This window comes from Hemitrygon akajei, unplaced genomic scaffold (genome assembly GCF_048418815.1).
Source record: "Hemitrygon akajei unplaced genomic scaffold, sHemAka1.3 Scf000057, whole genome shotgun sequence".
Classification (NCBI taxonomy): Eukaryota; Metazoa; Chordata; class Chondrichthyes; order Myliobatiformes; family Dasyatidae; genus Hemitrygon; species Hemitrygon akajei.
Genome location: NW_027331943.1, coordinates 5,337,785 through 5,355,299, shown reverse-complemented (window position 1 = coordinate 5,355,299; position 17,515 = coordinate 5,337,785). Strand labels below are relative to the sequence as shown.

General features: G+C 45.7%; 1 protein-coding gene and 2 long non-coding RNA genes across 3 annotated transcripts in view; 1 reads left to right on the top strand and 2 right to left on the bottom strand.

Moving 5' to 3' along the window:
* The window catches only part of LOC140721556 (uncharacterized), a 9,334-nt gene extending 5,287 nt beyond the window's left edge, over positions 1-4,047 (bottom strand). The window contains exon 1 of the long non-coding RNA XR_012097400.1: positions 3,985-4,047. This is a non-coding gene — a long non-coding RNA (uncharacterized lncRNA). The remainder of the gene's footprint in view (positions 1-3,984) is intronic.
* The window catches only part of LOC140721496 (uncharacterized), a 1,502,390-nt gene that overhangs the window by 653,540 nt on the left and 831,335 nt on the right, over positions 1-17,515 (top strand). The window lies entirely within an intron of this gene.
* The window catches only part of LOC140721492 (uncharacterized), a 692,273-nt gene that overhangs the window by 554,962 nt on the left and 119,796 nt on the right, over positions 1-17,515 (bottom strand). The gene's annotated exons all lie outside the window — the stretch shown is intronic.

Here is a 17,515-nt window from a genome sequence, read left to right as displayed (position 1 = left end):
AACTGAGAATCCTCAATTTCCACCGGCACCTAGGTTAACCCTTTATTCACTGAACCAAGTCCATCCGGCTGAAAAAGACGGCATTCCTTTTCCACCGAGTCAGACAAAGTCAGACACCTCAGACGGGAGGCAGCAGGTATTGACGAGGTCGGTGAGCCCGAACTTGGAATACTGCCTTTGGGTTTGGACGCCTGTTACGTACGCCCTAACGGGTTAAAGAGCCAGCAGAAATGGGCCTACACGGAGTCTGAGTCTGCCGTTATAAACACTATTTTATTAGTAAGTACGTGAATAAAGGAATATAAAACGAGATAAATTAAACATGTTAGCAGAGCTTATGCACATATACAGGTGAGTAAATAAGCTTCCCCAGCTCAGGTGATTGGGTGATACAGTCTCACGGTGGGATGGTAAGTAATCAGTTCATTTCAGGAATTTGGTTTGAGTAGAGTTGGAGAGAGAGAGTTAGGGTGTTGGTTTGTCTTCCAATGCCGATGTCGATCCTCACGTCCTCCTCCTGCTCCCGAAGCTTACAGTCACCGACTGTGACCGCAAGAAAGGGTTGCCGTCTTCTGTGGTGAATTTATCAACCCCAGACCAGGGTTAAACACACTGATAGCTCCCGACCCGTCACCCCTCTGTCCACACTGCGAGCAAAAACCCCACCCTTGTCGTGGGCACACAAAGCTCACCAGCGTCCTCCTTGCCTCAGGGGTCGTGTGTCTCCTGTGGTGTGTCTTGTGTGTCTCTGGTGTGTGTCTCCTGTGGTGTGTCTTGTGTGTCTCTGGTGTGTGTCTGATTAAAAAGTCAACTGACCTTGTATATATCTCCAAGTGCTGAACACGAGCTGTCCATCACATAGCTCCGCCTTTCAGTTTCCAAGGCAACTCACAGACTTTCTGTCTCCCTGCTGCTGATTTAGCACACAAGCTGTTCGCTCCCCCCTCTCTCTTTTAAAGGAACAGTCCACTTTACAATAATCTTTCGGATCTCGTCACAATCTAAACATAGCTACAAGATCTGTGATATATTCGCATATTTTTAAGAAAGCTTTATTGATTGAATCTCAGCTGATGGCGGAAATTTCAAAACCTTGCAACATTTCATGGACGTACATGCATGTGTAAGTCACGTGAACCTTTTCCCCGCTCCCATTTTACCGCAGATCTGCCTTGTTTCCGAGGCTCCGCCCCCAGCTCTGATGACATGAATTACAGTCCTGCCTTCCTTCAGTTCTGTGTTGAAGCGGGTCGGCGGCGGCGGCGGATCGTCTGTAGGATCCGGATTGGGAGACGACCATCACCCCCAGAGTCGGGAATCCGGGGGAGGGTTCACCGTCCGGGCGTGAAAACAAGTTCTCATCGGTGAGTCCCGAGTGTGGACGTCTGATGTAAGGTAATGCACCAGGTTAACTTCCCCGATCTGGTGGCCTCCCTGCGCTTGCTGGACAGAACCTGCCGGGGTCGGTCACAACGTACCGACTGAGATGATCCACCGCTCGGCCCCTCTTGCCCTGGTCCTAGGACCGTGATAGGGTGGTGATATCGAGGCTGTACTCATTCATTGAGGTTTATCCCGGGAGCTTTACCTTCATCACCCGGCCCCACATCGGGTCCAAACTTCACCTGGATCGATAGCCAGTGTCTACAATTGTTTTACATCATTCCAGGGCGCGGGAAGCGGCCCTTCCACCTGTTGTGTTCTTCCAGACATAGAAGTTAAACCGAGTAATCGCCCCTTCGGAACACTGCTCCATCTGTCTGAGTAGATCCATCTTTCGCCCATTCAGACAAGGCAGTGAGATCCAGATCTCTCACGGCCTCTCGTTTTGGGTGGCCATCGTTGTGTTTATCTTTGTTGAATCCATGCCACTGTTCCGACTTGCTGAAGCGCAGCCAATAATTCCGGTTTTATAACCCCAATAAATGCAAGAAATAAGCCTTTTCCTGTGATCTGGGTTTCTCAAACTTGTACAGCACATTACAACAGCACATTGAGGTGATAACATATTGTTACAAATCCTTATGGTTACAGATAGAGTGCAGTGTATATCGAGTTAGACTGGGAGATCAAGAGTCCAACTTATCACGTGGGGAACATTCAATGTGCTTACAACAGCAGCCTGGAAGGTTTCCTGGAGCCTGGTGCTCTGTGTTTTCAATGTTATTCTAAATCTCCGACCCGGCTGAGAAGAGAGAATAGCGAGGGTTATGAGGATCTTTGATGCTGCCTGCTTTACTGATGCAATGGGAAGTGCAGTCACAGTCCAGGGAGGGGAGTCTGGTTTCTGTCATGTCCTCAGCTGTGCCCACAGTTTTCTGCAGTTCCTTGCAGTCAAGGGTAGAGCGGTAGCCTTATGAAGGCGTTATGTATCCGGATGGGATACTTTCTGTGGCGCTTTGATAAGGTTTGGGGTGGGGCAATGTGCCTAAGCCAAAGTTATTGTTGTTTGATCTAGGCTTGTCATTTTAGAATCTTTTTATAACGTTTTGTTCAGTGCCCGTGTATTGCTGAATGACCACCAGTGACTGTCCTTGATCCCTCACCCACATGGTTCCATCTCCTCATTCACTCACATCTTGTGCAACCTCTCTCCAGCCCGTGTGTACCCACCTCAATGATGTACAGTACATCAGTAAAGTTTCCTTGTAACATTTGACATCATTGTGATTTCCAGGAATCGTTTTTTTTGTTTTTGTTAGTTAGAACTACCAGAGGTTTAGTTGAATGCAGTACCTGGTGAGGTAAGAGTTACAAGCTACGAGCCCAGGGTATGGCGGGAAAGATTCCAGCATGTATAGAGCAGTAGTTGGTGATGGAATGTATACCTGCCTGTATACATTTTTTTTATAACAGTGCACTTGATTGTATCCGTGGAAATTTGGTAAAATGAGGGGGAACTTCGATGAGACATAAAGTATGCCGCGGAGTTTGACAGTTGACAGTTTGATAGTTCCTGTTGTGTGAGGGTCTGAAACCAAGCACCGCCAGCTGAAGAGAGCCGAGATGTTTTTCTCTCTCCCTCTCTGGGTCTCGTGTGTCATGGGAATGATCGTCCTCAATATTCAGCAGAAGGAGAGTCTTTCAGTTAATATTGCAATCCTGCAGTGTAGTGATACACAAATGAGTGAGATTTTACAGGTGAGATGCAGGAGTGATGAGCCGAGATCACAGTCAGATCTGCGTTGGGCACAGTGAATACGGGATGCCAATTAAATTAAATATCCGCGGATACAATCCAGTGCATTGTTATTTTAAAAAAAAAAACTGTACTGTATATAAGCAGGTCTCCCCTGTTGTCAAGATCACAACAGATTCCTCATAGAAAAACTTGCAGGGGCAGATATCTGTCTGGTAAACCTTCCTCTGGTTTCCCACCTACCCACTCTTATCTGACAGAAAGGAAACAACACTGCAGACGGTGATCCACAACAGGTCCCACCAACCAACTATATAATGGAACAATCAACTCCTTACACCGCCTTCCCCCACGACCACCCCCCGCCCCGGCTGTAATCTCCAATGTGGGTGGTTCCATACTTCTGACCACCAACCGAAATGCCGTCTAGGATGGACAGATAGTATCAATCCCGCCAGTGAAGGAATAAACAAAGCGAATCCTCAGTTCCCTCGGTCGGGGATCGGTAAAGCCCCGAGTGTGGGCGGATCGGCTTCCTGTTACTGCAAGCAGTAGCCCGGGGACAGTTCCGAGATGCGGGAAGCTCGCACCTCCCGAGCCTTTGCTGATGATTCGGAGCTGGGTTGAAAGTGCGGCGATTCCAATAGCACTATCAGCTGCCCCGGTTCCCCGCGGGACCTGCACAGGAAGTCGATGCGTTCAATTCGATGAAGGGAATTATTAATTCACTTAAAAGCGATTCGCTACAGTTCTAATGTCGATCAACGTTATCAATTCCATTCGTGTTCATAAAAGTGTCTGACTGCCTTTGTGATGTTTATATTTCAGTATATAGAGCTTCTTACCGTGTACCGCGGCTCCAGGTTCTGTTACCACCCTGTCCCAGTAAGGCTGTGTTACGGGTTCTGTAAGTAATGAACACACGCTGGTTAGTGCTCAGTCAGCTCCTGGTGGTAATTATTAACTAAACCCACAGCGTTACCAGCGGGTCACTCCGTGACCTGTTCCTTAGCACAGGGTACGTTCTGACTCCAAACAAACATCACCATGGAGATGAAATGTGATCTCAGTGATTTTGAGAGTGGAATGTTTGTCGGTGCCAGAGGGTGCAGTTTGAATATCGCAGGAACTGCTGAACTCCTGGGATTGTCAAGTTTAACAGTCTCAGTTTATGGAGAATTATGCTGTGATTAAAATCAGGTAGCGGCAATTCTGAGAGATAAAAATCGTCTTGGTAATGAGAGAGATCGGTGGGTAAAGGCGGACTGATTCAATCTGCCAGGAAGACGACAGTAACTCAAATAATCACGAACTACTGCACTGTGCAGAGAGGTATCACTGGACGCGAAACATGTCGAACATTGGACTGAATGGGCAACGGCAGTAGAAGACCACGGACATACAATCAGAGGCCGTATTAATAGGTACCGGAGGAGCATAACACAGTGCACATCGACATTTGTTATCAACAATGAGATTTAACTCATAAAGTTTAATTTTCAATATCACTGACACATACTTGTTGTCTTTGCTAAAATAGCACACTCACTCCTGCAAAAAAAAATCAGAGGGATCCGCAAAACCACACAATGTTAAAATCAGTATTGAAATGGTAGAAATGTCATAAGGGGACATGGAATGGACCCAAATGCAGGACGCAGGCACTGAAGTACTAGGGGCAGGACAGGGACAACTAAAGGATAGAACAAGGTGGAGTGACCATGGCGGGAGGAACGTGGCATTCAAAGGTGCTCCTGGGGTTCAGAGATAGTTCAGGCAAAGCAGGGTCTTGGAGTTCATAGCAAGGCAGGGTCCTCCGCCAGGTAACGGCAATCTGGCCTGACTTACCTGACGGAGGCGAGGGGTAGGAAAGGGGCAGAGACCTTCGGACGGGCCGCATGACTCCTTGGCCCTTCCGCCTCCCAGGCGTGAACACAGAGGCCTGGGCAAGACGCGGTAAAACTGGGCAGGTGCGGGGTACCACCCGTCGGGAGCGAGGGGTAGGAAACAGGCAGAGTCCTCCGCCAGGTAACGGCAATCCGGCCTGACCCCGACGAGGGGTGGGAGGGGTAGGAAAAGGGGCAGAGCCCTCCGCCAGGTAACGGCAATCCGGCCTGACCCCGACGAGGGGTGGGAGGGGTAGGAAAAGGGGCAGAGCCCTCCGCCAGGTAACGGCAATCCGGTCTGACCCCGACGAGGGGTGGGAGGGGTAGGAAAAGGGGCAGAGCCCTCCGCCAGGTAACGGCAATCTGGCCTGACCTACCCGACGGAAGCAAGGGATAGGAAGGGGACTAAGTCCAGGATGACTCCGAGACTGACTCACAGAACTAGTTGATTAGCGGTGGGTACTCCAAGACAGGGCGAACAGGAACGAAGATCGGCTGAACAGCACCAGCAGGACAAACATGACGCACGGGTCTGCACAGGGAAAACAGGGCGACCAGCGCAACACAGGACGAGGAGGTCAATACGGGATGGACAGTCGGACAGCGCGACAGCGCCAGCTGGGCAAACCGGACGGAACCGCGGGACCAGCGCCTACCAGGGAAGCAGGACAAAACAGGTTCAGAGCAGGACGACCCCCATCTAAACTCTCCCTCTCGCTCTCTCTCTCTGTCTTCTTTTACGCCGGTTGGCACCCAACTTAATGGTGCATTTCCGCCTCCTTCTGTTCCAGAGTATGCGATGGGCTCCCATTCTAAATCCCTTCACCCAATCGCACACATACACATACCCTAACCTACACTTTATCCTCCCCATCCTAGTACCCTATTTCTGTTTATCCATCATATCCTATAAAAAAACCCTGTACCCCTTAAGCTAAAATTACCCTGACCTATGTTCTCTCACCCATGCCCAGCAACACTTTAATGTGAATTCCTGCACCCCCAATTCCCTTAGATTAATTCTCATCATCTCTCTCTGTATCCCACCCCAACTAGACTCAGTCTCACAGCCCCTTATATCCACCAACCAGCCGATCGGCATCAGGTGCGCCTCCTTGAGTCCAAACAAGCCACAATGATCCACAGGTGTGACTTATTGACTCAAAGGGTGAAAGGAAGGACGGCTACAAGACCCGGAGTCCGGAGTCCGCGGTCCAAATCAAGACCCGGAATGGGGGGCCCGGACCATAAGAAGAAACACTAGAAAACCTGCCGTCACAAATGGACGTATTAGCTCATCATAACGTCGCCCACCCAGTACAATCTCTGTGTTTACTCTGTGCTGAGCTCCTGATTCTGTTAGCAGCGAATCCGAGCACCGGAATTCCGTGGGACCAAACAGTAAGTGAACACAATCAGAGTAATGTTCAGTTGACAACACACACATAAGACTGCACTCACACTCATCAGCACGTAACTCCAGACCCTGCTCCACAGCGCAGGAACTAAACGACACAAAAACTCCTTCGAGCCAATGGTTCTGATGTGCTGTTCGATCCAGGCTTAATTTTGTACCTCAGTAGACGGTGACAATGATTACATACAGTATCTCACGACAAATCGATCTGCTCCAGGGAGCAACCGCGACCTGCATCCTGGTTCAGATCGTGTGATGTCATCGCATGAAATTATTTTTTACTTTGGGACCAATTTACTGTCAGACTATAAACTTCAGTGACAGCTGAGGGCAGAAATCGCTGTGGGCTTATAGGAAAGACACATTAGCAGGATGGGACATGTGAACTCTGGTGAAAAGTTATGATTTTGGAATAATCTTTTCTTTTGAACACAGGACATTCCCTTTCGCCAGATTTAACTCCACACTGCAATCTTAAATATTTGTCCAGAATTGGGCCATTACAATGAAGGACAACAACTATGTGGAGATTACAAACTGGACATAACCACGTCCAAAAGAGTACAACATATTTCACCATCAGATTCGTGTTGACTTATTGGAAATAAATAACCTTATCAATCAGATGACTTTCCTGACTAACGGGTCTATTCACGTTACTCCCGTCGGTGTGTTACTCCGCTATCACCTTTACTTTACAAATACCTGAGCTGTTTAAAGAAGAGGAAGTACTGGCTCTATTAAGGGTTATACAAGTAGATAAGTCTCCGGGAACTGACAGGTTATTCGTTAGGACCTTAAGGGAAGTTAGTGTAGAAATAGCAGGGGCTCTGACAGAAATATTTCAAATATCATTAGAATAGGTGGTGGTGCCGGAGGATTGGCGTATATCTCATGTGGTTCCATTGTTGAAAAAAGGTTCTAAGAGTAAACCTAGAAATTATAGGCCTGTAATTGTAACGTCAGTGGTGGGTAAATTAATGGAAAGTAATCTTAGATATGGTATATATAATTATGTGGATAGACAGGGTCTGATTAGGAGCAGTCAACATGGACTTGTGCCTGGAAGCTCATGTTTGACAGAACATTCAATTTTTTGAAGAGGTTAAAGGGAATGTTGAGGAGGGTAAAGCAGTGGATGTTGTCTATATGGACTTCAGTGAGGCCTTTGACAAGGTTTCACACGGAAGGTTAGTTAGGAAGGTTCAATCGTCAGGTATTAATATTGAATAGTAAAATGGATTCAACAGTGGCTAGATGGGAGATGCCAGAGTGTAGTGGTGGATAACTGTCAGGGTGGAGGCCGGTGACTAGTGGTGTGCCTCAGGGATCTGTACTTGGTCCAATATTGCTTGTCATATGCATCAATGATCTGGATGATAGGGTGGTAAATTGGATTAGTAAGCATGCAGATGATACGAAGGTAGGTGGCGTTGTGGATAATGAAGTAATGAAGTAGATCTTCAAAGCTTACAGAGAGATTTAGGCCAGTTAGAAGAGTGGGCTGAACGATGGCAGATGGAGTTTAATGCTGATAAGTGTGAGGTGCTACTTTTTGGTAGGACTAATCAAAATAGAACATACATGGTAAATGGTAGGGCATTGAAGAATGCAGTAGAACAGTGTGATCTAGGAATAATGGCGCATAGTTCTCTGACGGTGGAATCTCGTGGATATGGTGGTGAACAAAGCTTTTGGTTTGCTGGCCTTTATAAATCAGAGCATTGAGTATAGGAATTGGGATGTAATGTTTAAATTGTACAAGATATTGTTGAGGCCAAATTTGGAATACCGTGTACTTTTCTGGTCACCGAATTTTAGGGAAGTTGTCAACAAAATAGAGAGGGTACAGATGAGATTTATTAGAATGTTCCCTGGGTTTCAGCTCCTAAGTTACAGAGAAAAGTTGAACAAGTTAGATCTTTATTCTTTGGAGCTTAGAAGCTTGAGTGGGGACTTAATTGAGGTATTTAAAATTACGAGGGGGATAGATAGGGTTGACGTGGATAGGCTTTTTCCATTGAGAGTATGGGAGATTCAAGGTAAAGGACATGAGTTTAGAGTTAGGGGGTAAAAGCTTAATGGTAACAGGAGGGGGAACTTCTTTACTCGGAGAGTTGTAGCTGTGTGGAACAAGGTTCCAGTAGAAGTAGTAGAGACAGGTACAACTTTATCATTTAAAGTAAAATTGGATAGGTATATGGGCAGGAAAGGAATGGAGGGTTGTGGGCTGAGTGCGGGCCCGTGGGACTAGGTGAGAGCAAGCATTCGACACGGAGTAGAAGGGCTGAGATGGCCTGTTTCCGTGCTGTAATTGTTATATGGTGATATGTGGGATGACAGACATTCAAATGGAGTAGGATTTGTACAGTGAATGGCAAGGCACGAACAAATGCATAGTTCACTGAAAAGCAAGATGGTGAAAAATAGCGTTTAGCATGCTAGCCTTCATCAGTTATGGTGTAGAGTTTAAGGGCGGGGCATTATTTGCAGTTACATAAGTTTTTGTTGAGACCACTTTTGAAATATTATCTTCAATTTTGGTTACCCTGTTATAGGAAAGACGCCGCCAAGTTGGAGAGGGTGCAGACGGGATTTACGAGGATGTTTTTTGGACTATAGGGCGTGAGTTACAGAGAGGCTGGCCATGCTGGACCTTTATTCCTTGGAGAATGAGAGGTGACCTCAGAAGTTTAAAATCATAAGGGGTATTTATAAGGTGGATTATCATTATTGGAAAGTTGGAGAGTCCAACATGAGAGGTCACAAATAGAAGAGAAGAGGGGAAAAATTGAAAACAGACCTTGGTGATAACTTCTGCACACGGAGGACAGTGAGTACCCGGAAGTAGCTACCAGTGGAAGTGGTTGAAGTGGGTTCAACTGCAACATTTAACAGGCATTCGGACGGGTACATGGAAGGGAGAGACTTGGAGAGTTATGGGCCAAACTAGACAACTGGGACTAGCAGGGAGGATGCTGTGGTTGGTATGGACCAGTTGGGCCGAAGGGCCTGTTTAGATCGCATTACTCTAGGATTCCATAATTCTAAAGTGACACAAGTTGCATCCCAGTGCAAATAGTTTTACTTGTACACATCGTTCTGCTATCAGTCACTGGCGTCTTTTCAGGGCTCCTGGCATCCAAGGTTTTACTCACACACATTGTGGATCATGCTAACTATCTGCCCTGTTCTGCTATCAGTTATCTGTGCTTTCTCTGGGCTCCTGGAGTCCAAGGTTCACTGCTCTTCATGAAGCGTAAATTCCTGCCATCGGTGATGCTGGTGCCATTTTCCTTCAATAGATGTGGGCTTGCGATGGCTTCGCTGTCTTGTCACAATTGCTTACTACTGAATATCTGAGTGGAATTAGCCTTGCCTTTGGAACTAGTTATGCCTTAGTTGCAGCCTTTCATAAAGTGGCTTGACCAATGGATGGCAGGGTGGGTGGGCCACTGCTAATTTAACTTTGAAAACAATTCTCTGGTTAACATAGAAGCAAAAAGCCAAGGTCCTTGAGTATACTTCACTTTGTTTCTCCTATTGTAGGCATACATAGACCAGGTTGAAATGCCATGAAAATCAGATGTTTTCAGTAGCTATGCTAACACGTTACCTTCCCTGCACTGCCATACATTCAGTTACTAATCAATGGTCAATAATACATCATCTTCCATAGTATCAGTAACCTGTGAACTCAACCTGAATGGTGAGCGAGCTGGGACCTTCCTCTTTAGAGCAAAGTTGGGGGTGGGGAGGTGGGGAGAGGTGATTTGATAGAGGCGTATAAGCTGGTAAGAGGCTTAGGAAGAATGGAGAGCCAACAACATTTTCCCAGGGTAGAAATGACTAATATCAGGGGGCATAATGTTAAGGTGATTAGAGAAAAGTATAGGGGTTTGTCAGAAGTAGTATTTTTTAAAAAAAAGAAAATGGTGGCTGTATGGAATGCACAGCCTGGGTAGTGATAAGGGTAGATGCATCAGTGAGATTTAAGAGGCTTTTAGATAGACACATGGATGAAAGAAAAATGGACAGCTATTTGAGAGAGTAGGAATCAATTGATCTTGGAGCAGGTTAAAAGTTCGGTGCTACATCATGGGCCAAAATGTCTGCATTGTGCTATATTGCTCTTTGTCTCAGTTCAGTTTAAGCCCCGAGAGGAGTGATGAGACCTGTGAAGCGAGGTGGAATAAACCCTTTGAAATCATATACCTTTAAGGCCCAGAAAGAAACTATGCGATTTTCAGTTTAATGACAGAGTTGGTATCCTATAGGTAAATTTGTCTTTCTGCTGGGATGGACTGCTTCAGGTCAATTAAAATTTCAGCAGGGCGACGGGCCCTGCCTATTCCTTACCTCACCACCATTTTGAGGTCAATATTACAAAGCATTAGTGAACCTCATTATAGCTTAACTTCTCATTCTTCTCAAGCATCATGTAAATGTAAAGTTTTCTCTGAATTAATCCATATTTTTCTCTACTTCAGGTGAAAGATGGGAGGACATCGGCGATTCTATGAGAAAGTAGTGCTGGGTGTTTTGATTACTCTGGGATTGTTCTTCGTGTTCTGGGATAATGACAAACGTCGAGAGACTGATGATGTTGCAGAAACCTTTCATCGCAAAGATCTGCCCAAGGTTGTTACTGCTGATGCAACTAAATCAGTGCTCAAGTCAAAGTGCCACGCGAACAGGACATTGTTGCACCTGTCCTCATTTCATCAAGAGAAAGAGCACATAAAAAACTTCTTGATGTATAAACACTGTCGAGAATTTAACATGATTCAAAATGTGCCAGACAAATGTGGTGGTCGAGAAGGATCTCAGAATGTCTTCCTGCTCCTGGTAATCAAATCTCACCCTTTCAACCAGGATCGGCGGGAAATGATAAGGAAGACCTGGGGCAGAGAACGCGAATTCAATGGGATCCTAATTAAGAGAGTCTTTATCTCTGGTGTCTCTCCTGACCAAAAAGAAAGTAGGAAATTGAATCAGCTGTTAGCCATGGAAAACAGAGAACACAGAGATGTCCTACAATGGGATTTCTTGGATACCTTTTTCAACCTCACCCTCAAACAATACAAGTTGCTGCAGTGGGTCAGTGAATTTTGCCCCAGTGCTAAATTCATCTTCAATGGAGATGATGATGTCTTTGCCAACACCGATAACATGGTTGATTACTTGCTAGGCATGAAGGTTCACCAACACCTGTTTGTGGGCCGTCTCATTTATGGGTTTGGGCCCAAACGCCAGAAGTCGAGCAAGTATTATGTGCCAGAAATAGTGACCACCATCAGGTCGTACCCACCATACATTGGTGGAGCGGGCATACTTATGTCTGTGTATACAGCTCATATCATTTACCACATAGCCCAAGACCTTGAACTATACCCCATTGATGATGTATTTTTGGGGATGTGCCTGGCCAAGGCTGGACTAGCCCCACACTCCCATAGCGGATTCAGGACAGCTGGAATCAGTGTTCCTTCAACCCAAGATGACTCTTTCAATCCTTGCTATTACCGTGAGTTGCTGCTAGTGCACCGTTTTCGGCCTTTCGAACTGCTATTGATGTGGGATGCAGTGCATGATGCCAATCTGAAGTGTGCTCGTGCTCCCCAGAAGTCTGCACCCACGAAAAGGACCACATGAGTCATGAGAGAATGTAGCAACTGTTGGCATGCAATGCAGTTTGTAAACATGTGTTAATCAGTTGTTTATGCAATGTAAGAAGCTCAATTCCTAAATTATATTGGAGGATACATTAATTCATAGAGTTGGTGCCTTTCTACCTTCCACAAATGTTTGCAAAGCTGTCAGGTGTCATCACTCAGCCTAATTCTTACTGCACCCATAATGACATTACAATATTGTCAGGAGCATCACAATTTAAGTCAATTGTAAAGTTATTCCAAGTGAGCAGTCCGTGTTGCATTGCGTGCAGATAGGTACAGCATGTTCACTTGGGGCATTTGTATAATAAGCCACCAATAAAATTTTTACTAACAGTTATATCTGTGTATTTTCTTCTTGCCGTTTCTTACATGTCCCTTGCAAAATGTGAAAGAGACAAATGCATTTCTTGGACTGGAACTGTGAGAACAACAAAGAATCTAGATCTAAAATTGTCTCAGGGTTGGAGGAATAGATAAACTTATGGTCATCACTTCTGTACTCAAATGTCAGCCTGCATTGTGTCTGTGTAACTACATATCAAATAGAAGCACACACGCAGGAGATGGCTTTAACTGGTGTATTCGCATTGCAGAGAGGGAAAGAGATCAATGAACATGTGGGGACAACAGATCAATATGCATACATAGACGGCAGTCCATATGTAGTGCGAAGGGGAGTGGCATTAGATTTGGCAGGTGTCTTGTCTAAGACAATGTACTCGGTTGCCAGTGTCATGTTGCTGGTATTGACACGGTCATCACTGAGAGGTAAGTCCGGTAGCTTTGACTAGTGGCCAACCTGGACATCGGAGATCTGGAGAGGAGGGGACTTCAATAAGGCTCATTGTCCGAGGGGCAGCTCACGGCAGTGCAATAGAGCAATCGGTGACCAATCAACTAGTGGCCAATCGGCATTTGGGATTGATTAGTAAGAGCAAATTAAAGGAAGGTTGGACAAACCCAGTGGCCGTCTTCTGAGTAGAAACACAGAAAACCTACAGCACAATATGGGCCCCTCGGCCCACAGAGCTGTGCCGAACATGTCCCTACCTTAGAACTACCTAGGCTTTACCCATAGCCCTCTTTTTCTAAGCTCCATGTAACCATCCAGGAGTCTCTTAACAGACCATATCGTGTCCGCCTCCACCACCGCCGCCGGCAGCCCATTCCACGCACTGACATCACACTGCGTAAAAAAAAAAAACTAGCCCTGACATCTCCTCTGTACTTACTTCCAAGCACCTTAAACTATGCCCTCTCATGCTAGCCATTTCAGCCCTGGGGAAAGCCTCTGACTGTCCACAAGATCAATGCCTCTCATTATCTTGTACACCTCTATCAGGCGACCTCTCATCCTCCATCGCTCCACGGAGAAGAAGGCCGAGGTCACTCAACCTATTTTCATAAGGCATGCTCCCCAATTCAGACAACATCCTTGTAAATGTCCTCTGCACCCTTTCTATGGTTTCCATGTCCTTCCTGTAGTGAGGCAACTATAACTGAGCACAGTACTCCAAGTGGGATCCGATCAGGGTCCTATATAGCTGCAACATTACCTCTCAGCTCTTAAACTCAATCCCACAATTGGTGAAGGCCCATGCACTATATGCCATCTTAACCACAGAGTCAACCTGTGTAGCAGCTTTGTGTGTTCTGGGGACTCGGACGCCAAGATCCCTCTGATCCTCCGCACTGCCAGAAGTTTTGCCTTTAATGCCATATTCTGCCATTATAGTGTAGGGACTGCGGTCTGCAGTCAGGTACTCAGGATCACTCAGCATAATATTGCACGAACATTATTAGCAAAACACTCCGACACAAGACGGGTTTCATTTTGTTACAGACAGAAATGCCAGTTTGGTACTACAAGTAAACTGCATTTCCACATTGGTGGAGAAGTGTGCTGACACCCCTCGCTATCTGTAAAAACTGTGACGAGATGCTAAGGTGTATTCAATATGGACTGTGCCTTTAAAAAGAGAGAGAGTTGGTGTACAGCGATTCAGAGAGAGAGAGAGAGCACAGAGCAGCTCGTGAGTCGCCATGGTTACGGAAGGGCGGAGCTATAAATGGGCAGCTGGCGTTCAGCATGTTTGAGATATATTCAAGGTCAGCTGGCTTTTCAGACAGACACACAGACACGGACAGAAATGCAGAAGAAATAGACACTGGATGAACTTTCAGTGCCCACGAAAGGGTGGGTTTTGATCGCAGTGTGGGAAAGGGGTGACCGGTGGAATGTTATCGGTGTGTTTAACCTTTGATAGCTTTACTGCGTGAAGGCGGTACTCTTTTGTGTGATCACAAAACTTTAACAGGACTTCGGAAGGCAACGGAGAGATCGACGACATCAGCTTACTTGGAAAACAAATCACCTCTCTCTCTCTCTCTCTCTCTCTCTCTCTCTCTCTCTCTCTCTCTCTCTCTCTCTCTCTCTCTCTCTCTCTCCTCAATTCTACTCAACTTAATATCACGAACTGAACTGACGTCATTCCTATACCATCGTAAGACTGTATCATTTACTACCTAAGCTGAAGAAGTTTGGGGTTTTATATTTACACACTTACATATGCATAAACTCTGCTAACCTGTTTGATTTATCTGGTTTTATATTACGAGATTACGTGGATACTGATAAGTAGTGTTTTGTTTGTATCAATACCAGACTCCAGGTGTGTTCCATTTATGCTGATTCTTTTAACCCGTTACGGGGTACGTAACAAAACCGTTCCAACCTCTACATCACACCGCATTTCTGTAAACCCCTTCGACCCCTACAGCACACGGCATCTCTGCAAAACCTCCATCATCCACCCCTGTGCATTCAGACGACAGCAGACCCGAGAAAAATACCGTCGTGTCAGATTGAATGGCTCATAAAACGCTGTTGGCCAGAAGAAACTACAGACTGATCAAGGACAGGGGTAGCAGACAAACCCGTTCTCTCTGTTTTCCCCCATTTTGTGGACTATGAATTGATTCTTGCACTGGACAATTTAATCAGAGGAACTGAATGTGGACACAGGAAGCTTCAGGTAATGATCTGCTAAACCTGAGACCATTCTCAAACAAGTCGCCATTTGTCATGTGAAGGGCGTGGACTCTGAACTGATTCTTGACTCTGGGACAATCTAATCAGAGCAATAAACCTGAGACCATGCTCAGAGGAGCAGCTACTTGTTATGTAAAATGCCAGACATATCAAAGAAGCAATCTGTAGTCTCGTTAGACTCTGTCTGGGTTGCCTCATTTAACTGGTTTGGACCGGTCAGGGTGTAAAGATACGAATACTCAAGGCTAGGCTGGGCAGAGTCACGTACAATATGTTGGTTGTAGCTCTGTACAATGATCAGTAACCAGGTGACTCAGGTAGGTCAGGTGACCTTGAGCCAATGGTTCAGAGCTCCAATGGTTCAATTGATGAGGAACAATATAAGATTCCGGAGCTTCAGATATGCAGGGGTGATAACTCTCCAGCGGCCAGACGCCAACCATTGCCGAAAAGTAGGACCACACGGACACGTGGAGATTGGGAACATGAGGATCGGAAGATGTTGAGAGGCATTGATCGTGTGGATATTCAGAGGCTTTTTCCCAGGGCTGAAATGGTTTCCACAAGACGACACAGGCTGAAGGTTCTGGGGAGCCGGTACAGAGGAGATGTCAGAGGTAAGTTTGTTTTTAAACTCAGAGTGGTGAGGGCTTGGAACAGACTGCCGGCAACAGTGGTGGAGGCGGATACGATTGGGTTTTCGTAAGAGACCTTTGGATAGGTACATGGAGTTTAGAAAAATAGAGGGCTATGGGGAAGCCTAGTCATTTCTAAGGCAGGGACATGTTCGGCACAACTTTGTGGGCCGAAGGCCCTGTATTGTGCTGTAGATTTTCTGTGTTTTCTATGTTTCTATGGAATGTCTTGCCAGCGTAGACTCTTTTCCCGGGTAATACCTTTTCCCTTCATTGACTGTTCATGGAGTGTTAGTGTTTCCTGTAAGGTGCGCACAGGAGATAGCGTGTAAATCTACGTGGTTTTAGTATAAATAATAAAATATACTTGTTGGTAAATACAGATTATCTGTATCTCATTGTTCATTGTTACAATGGATGAATCTTGTCACAGTGGCGTCCATCATTAACATTGCCCACTAACAGGACGTGCCCTCTACACAGTGTTACCATCGGGAAGGAGATACAGAAGCCTGAAAGCTCAGGCTCAGCGATTCAGGAACAGTGTTTCCCCGCTGCCACCTGTATCTCAGTTTTGTTTTCTCTATATTTATTTATCCTGTATTTCATTGTACTGCTACCGTAAAGTTAACAATTTCACGACGTATGTCTGTGATATTAAATCTGGCTCTGATTCTTTAAATGCACCTTTGAAACCTTTGATTCTGATTCAGATGCAGGGGGGATGTGTTAGATCGAACTTCCATTAGTTGAAAGCCTGTCAGAACCTCGTGTACTGTGCTGTAATATTCTATGTTCTGTGCTCGGTCGAGTGTACCGTATCTTGCTATAGTTAAGTAAGTCGATTAATTATTTAAAGCTATCACGCCTTGCTTTTCCAGACGACTCTCAATGAGTCGGATAATAAAGTGCAGCAGAATTTTTTAAAAAGACCATAAATATCAGTACTGACCGCTAGATGATCTCGATATCTTTGATCGGAAGGGACTCGCCAAGTATTATGTAATGATGAATTGATCTCGGTGTTCAGACTACGCTGGTCATGGGGTATGAAAAGAAGTATCTGGACAAACAGGAACATTAGCGACAGTCAGTATGGGCCAGTGAGTAGTAGGTCATGTCTAACCAATCTCACAGAGCTTTACGAGGTAGTTACCAGGAATGGTGTGGAAGGCAAGGCAGTGGATGCCGTCTACAGGGACTTCAGCAAGGAATTTCTCAAGGTTCCGTAAGGGAGGATGTTCGAGAAGGTTCAGTCGGTTGGCTTTCACGATGAGGTAGTAAATTGGATTCGTCATTGGGTACGTTGCGGAAGCTAGAGTGTGGTAATGGATGGTTGTCTCTCTGACTGGGGACCTGTGATAAGTGGAGTGTCCCAGGGATCGTTGCTGTGCCCGTTGTTATTCGTAATTTATATCAACTATCTGGATAATAATGTCGTTAACTTTGGCGACGTATAATTTGCCGATGAGAACAACATTACGGGTGTAGTCGACAGCGAGGAAGAGTACCGGAGCATGAAGCGGAATCTGGATCAGCTGGAACAATGTGCTGAAAATATCTGATCGGATTTAACGCAGACAAGTGTTAGATAGATAGATAGATAGAGAGATAGATACTTTATTCATCCCCATGGGGAAATTCAACATTTTTTCCAATGTCCCATACACTTGTTGTAGCAAAAACTCATTACATACAATACTTAACT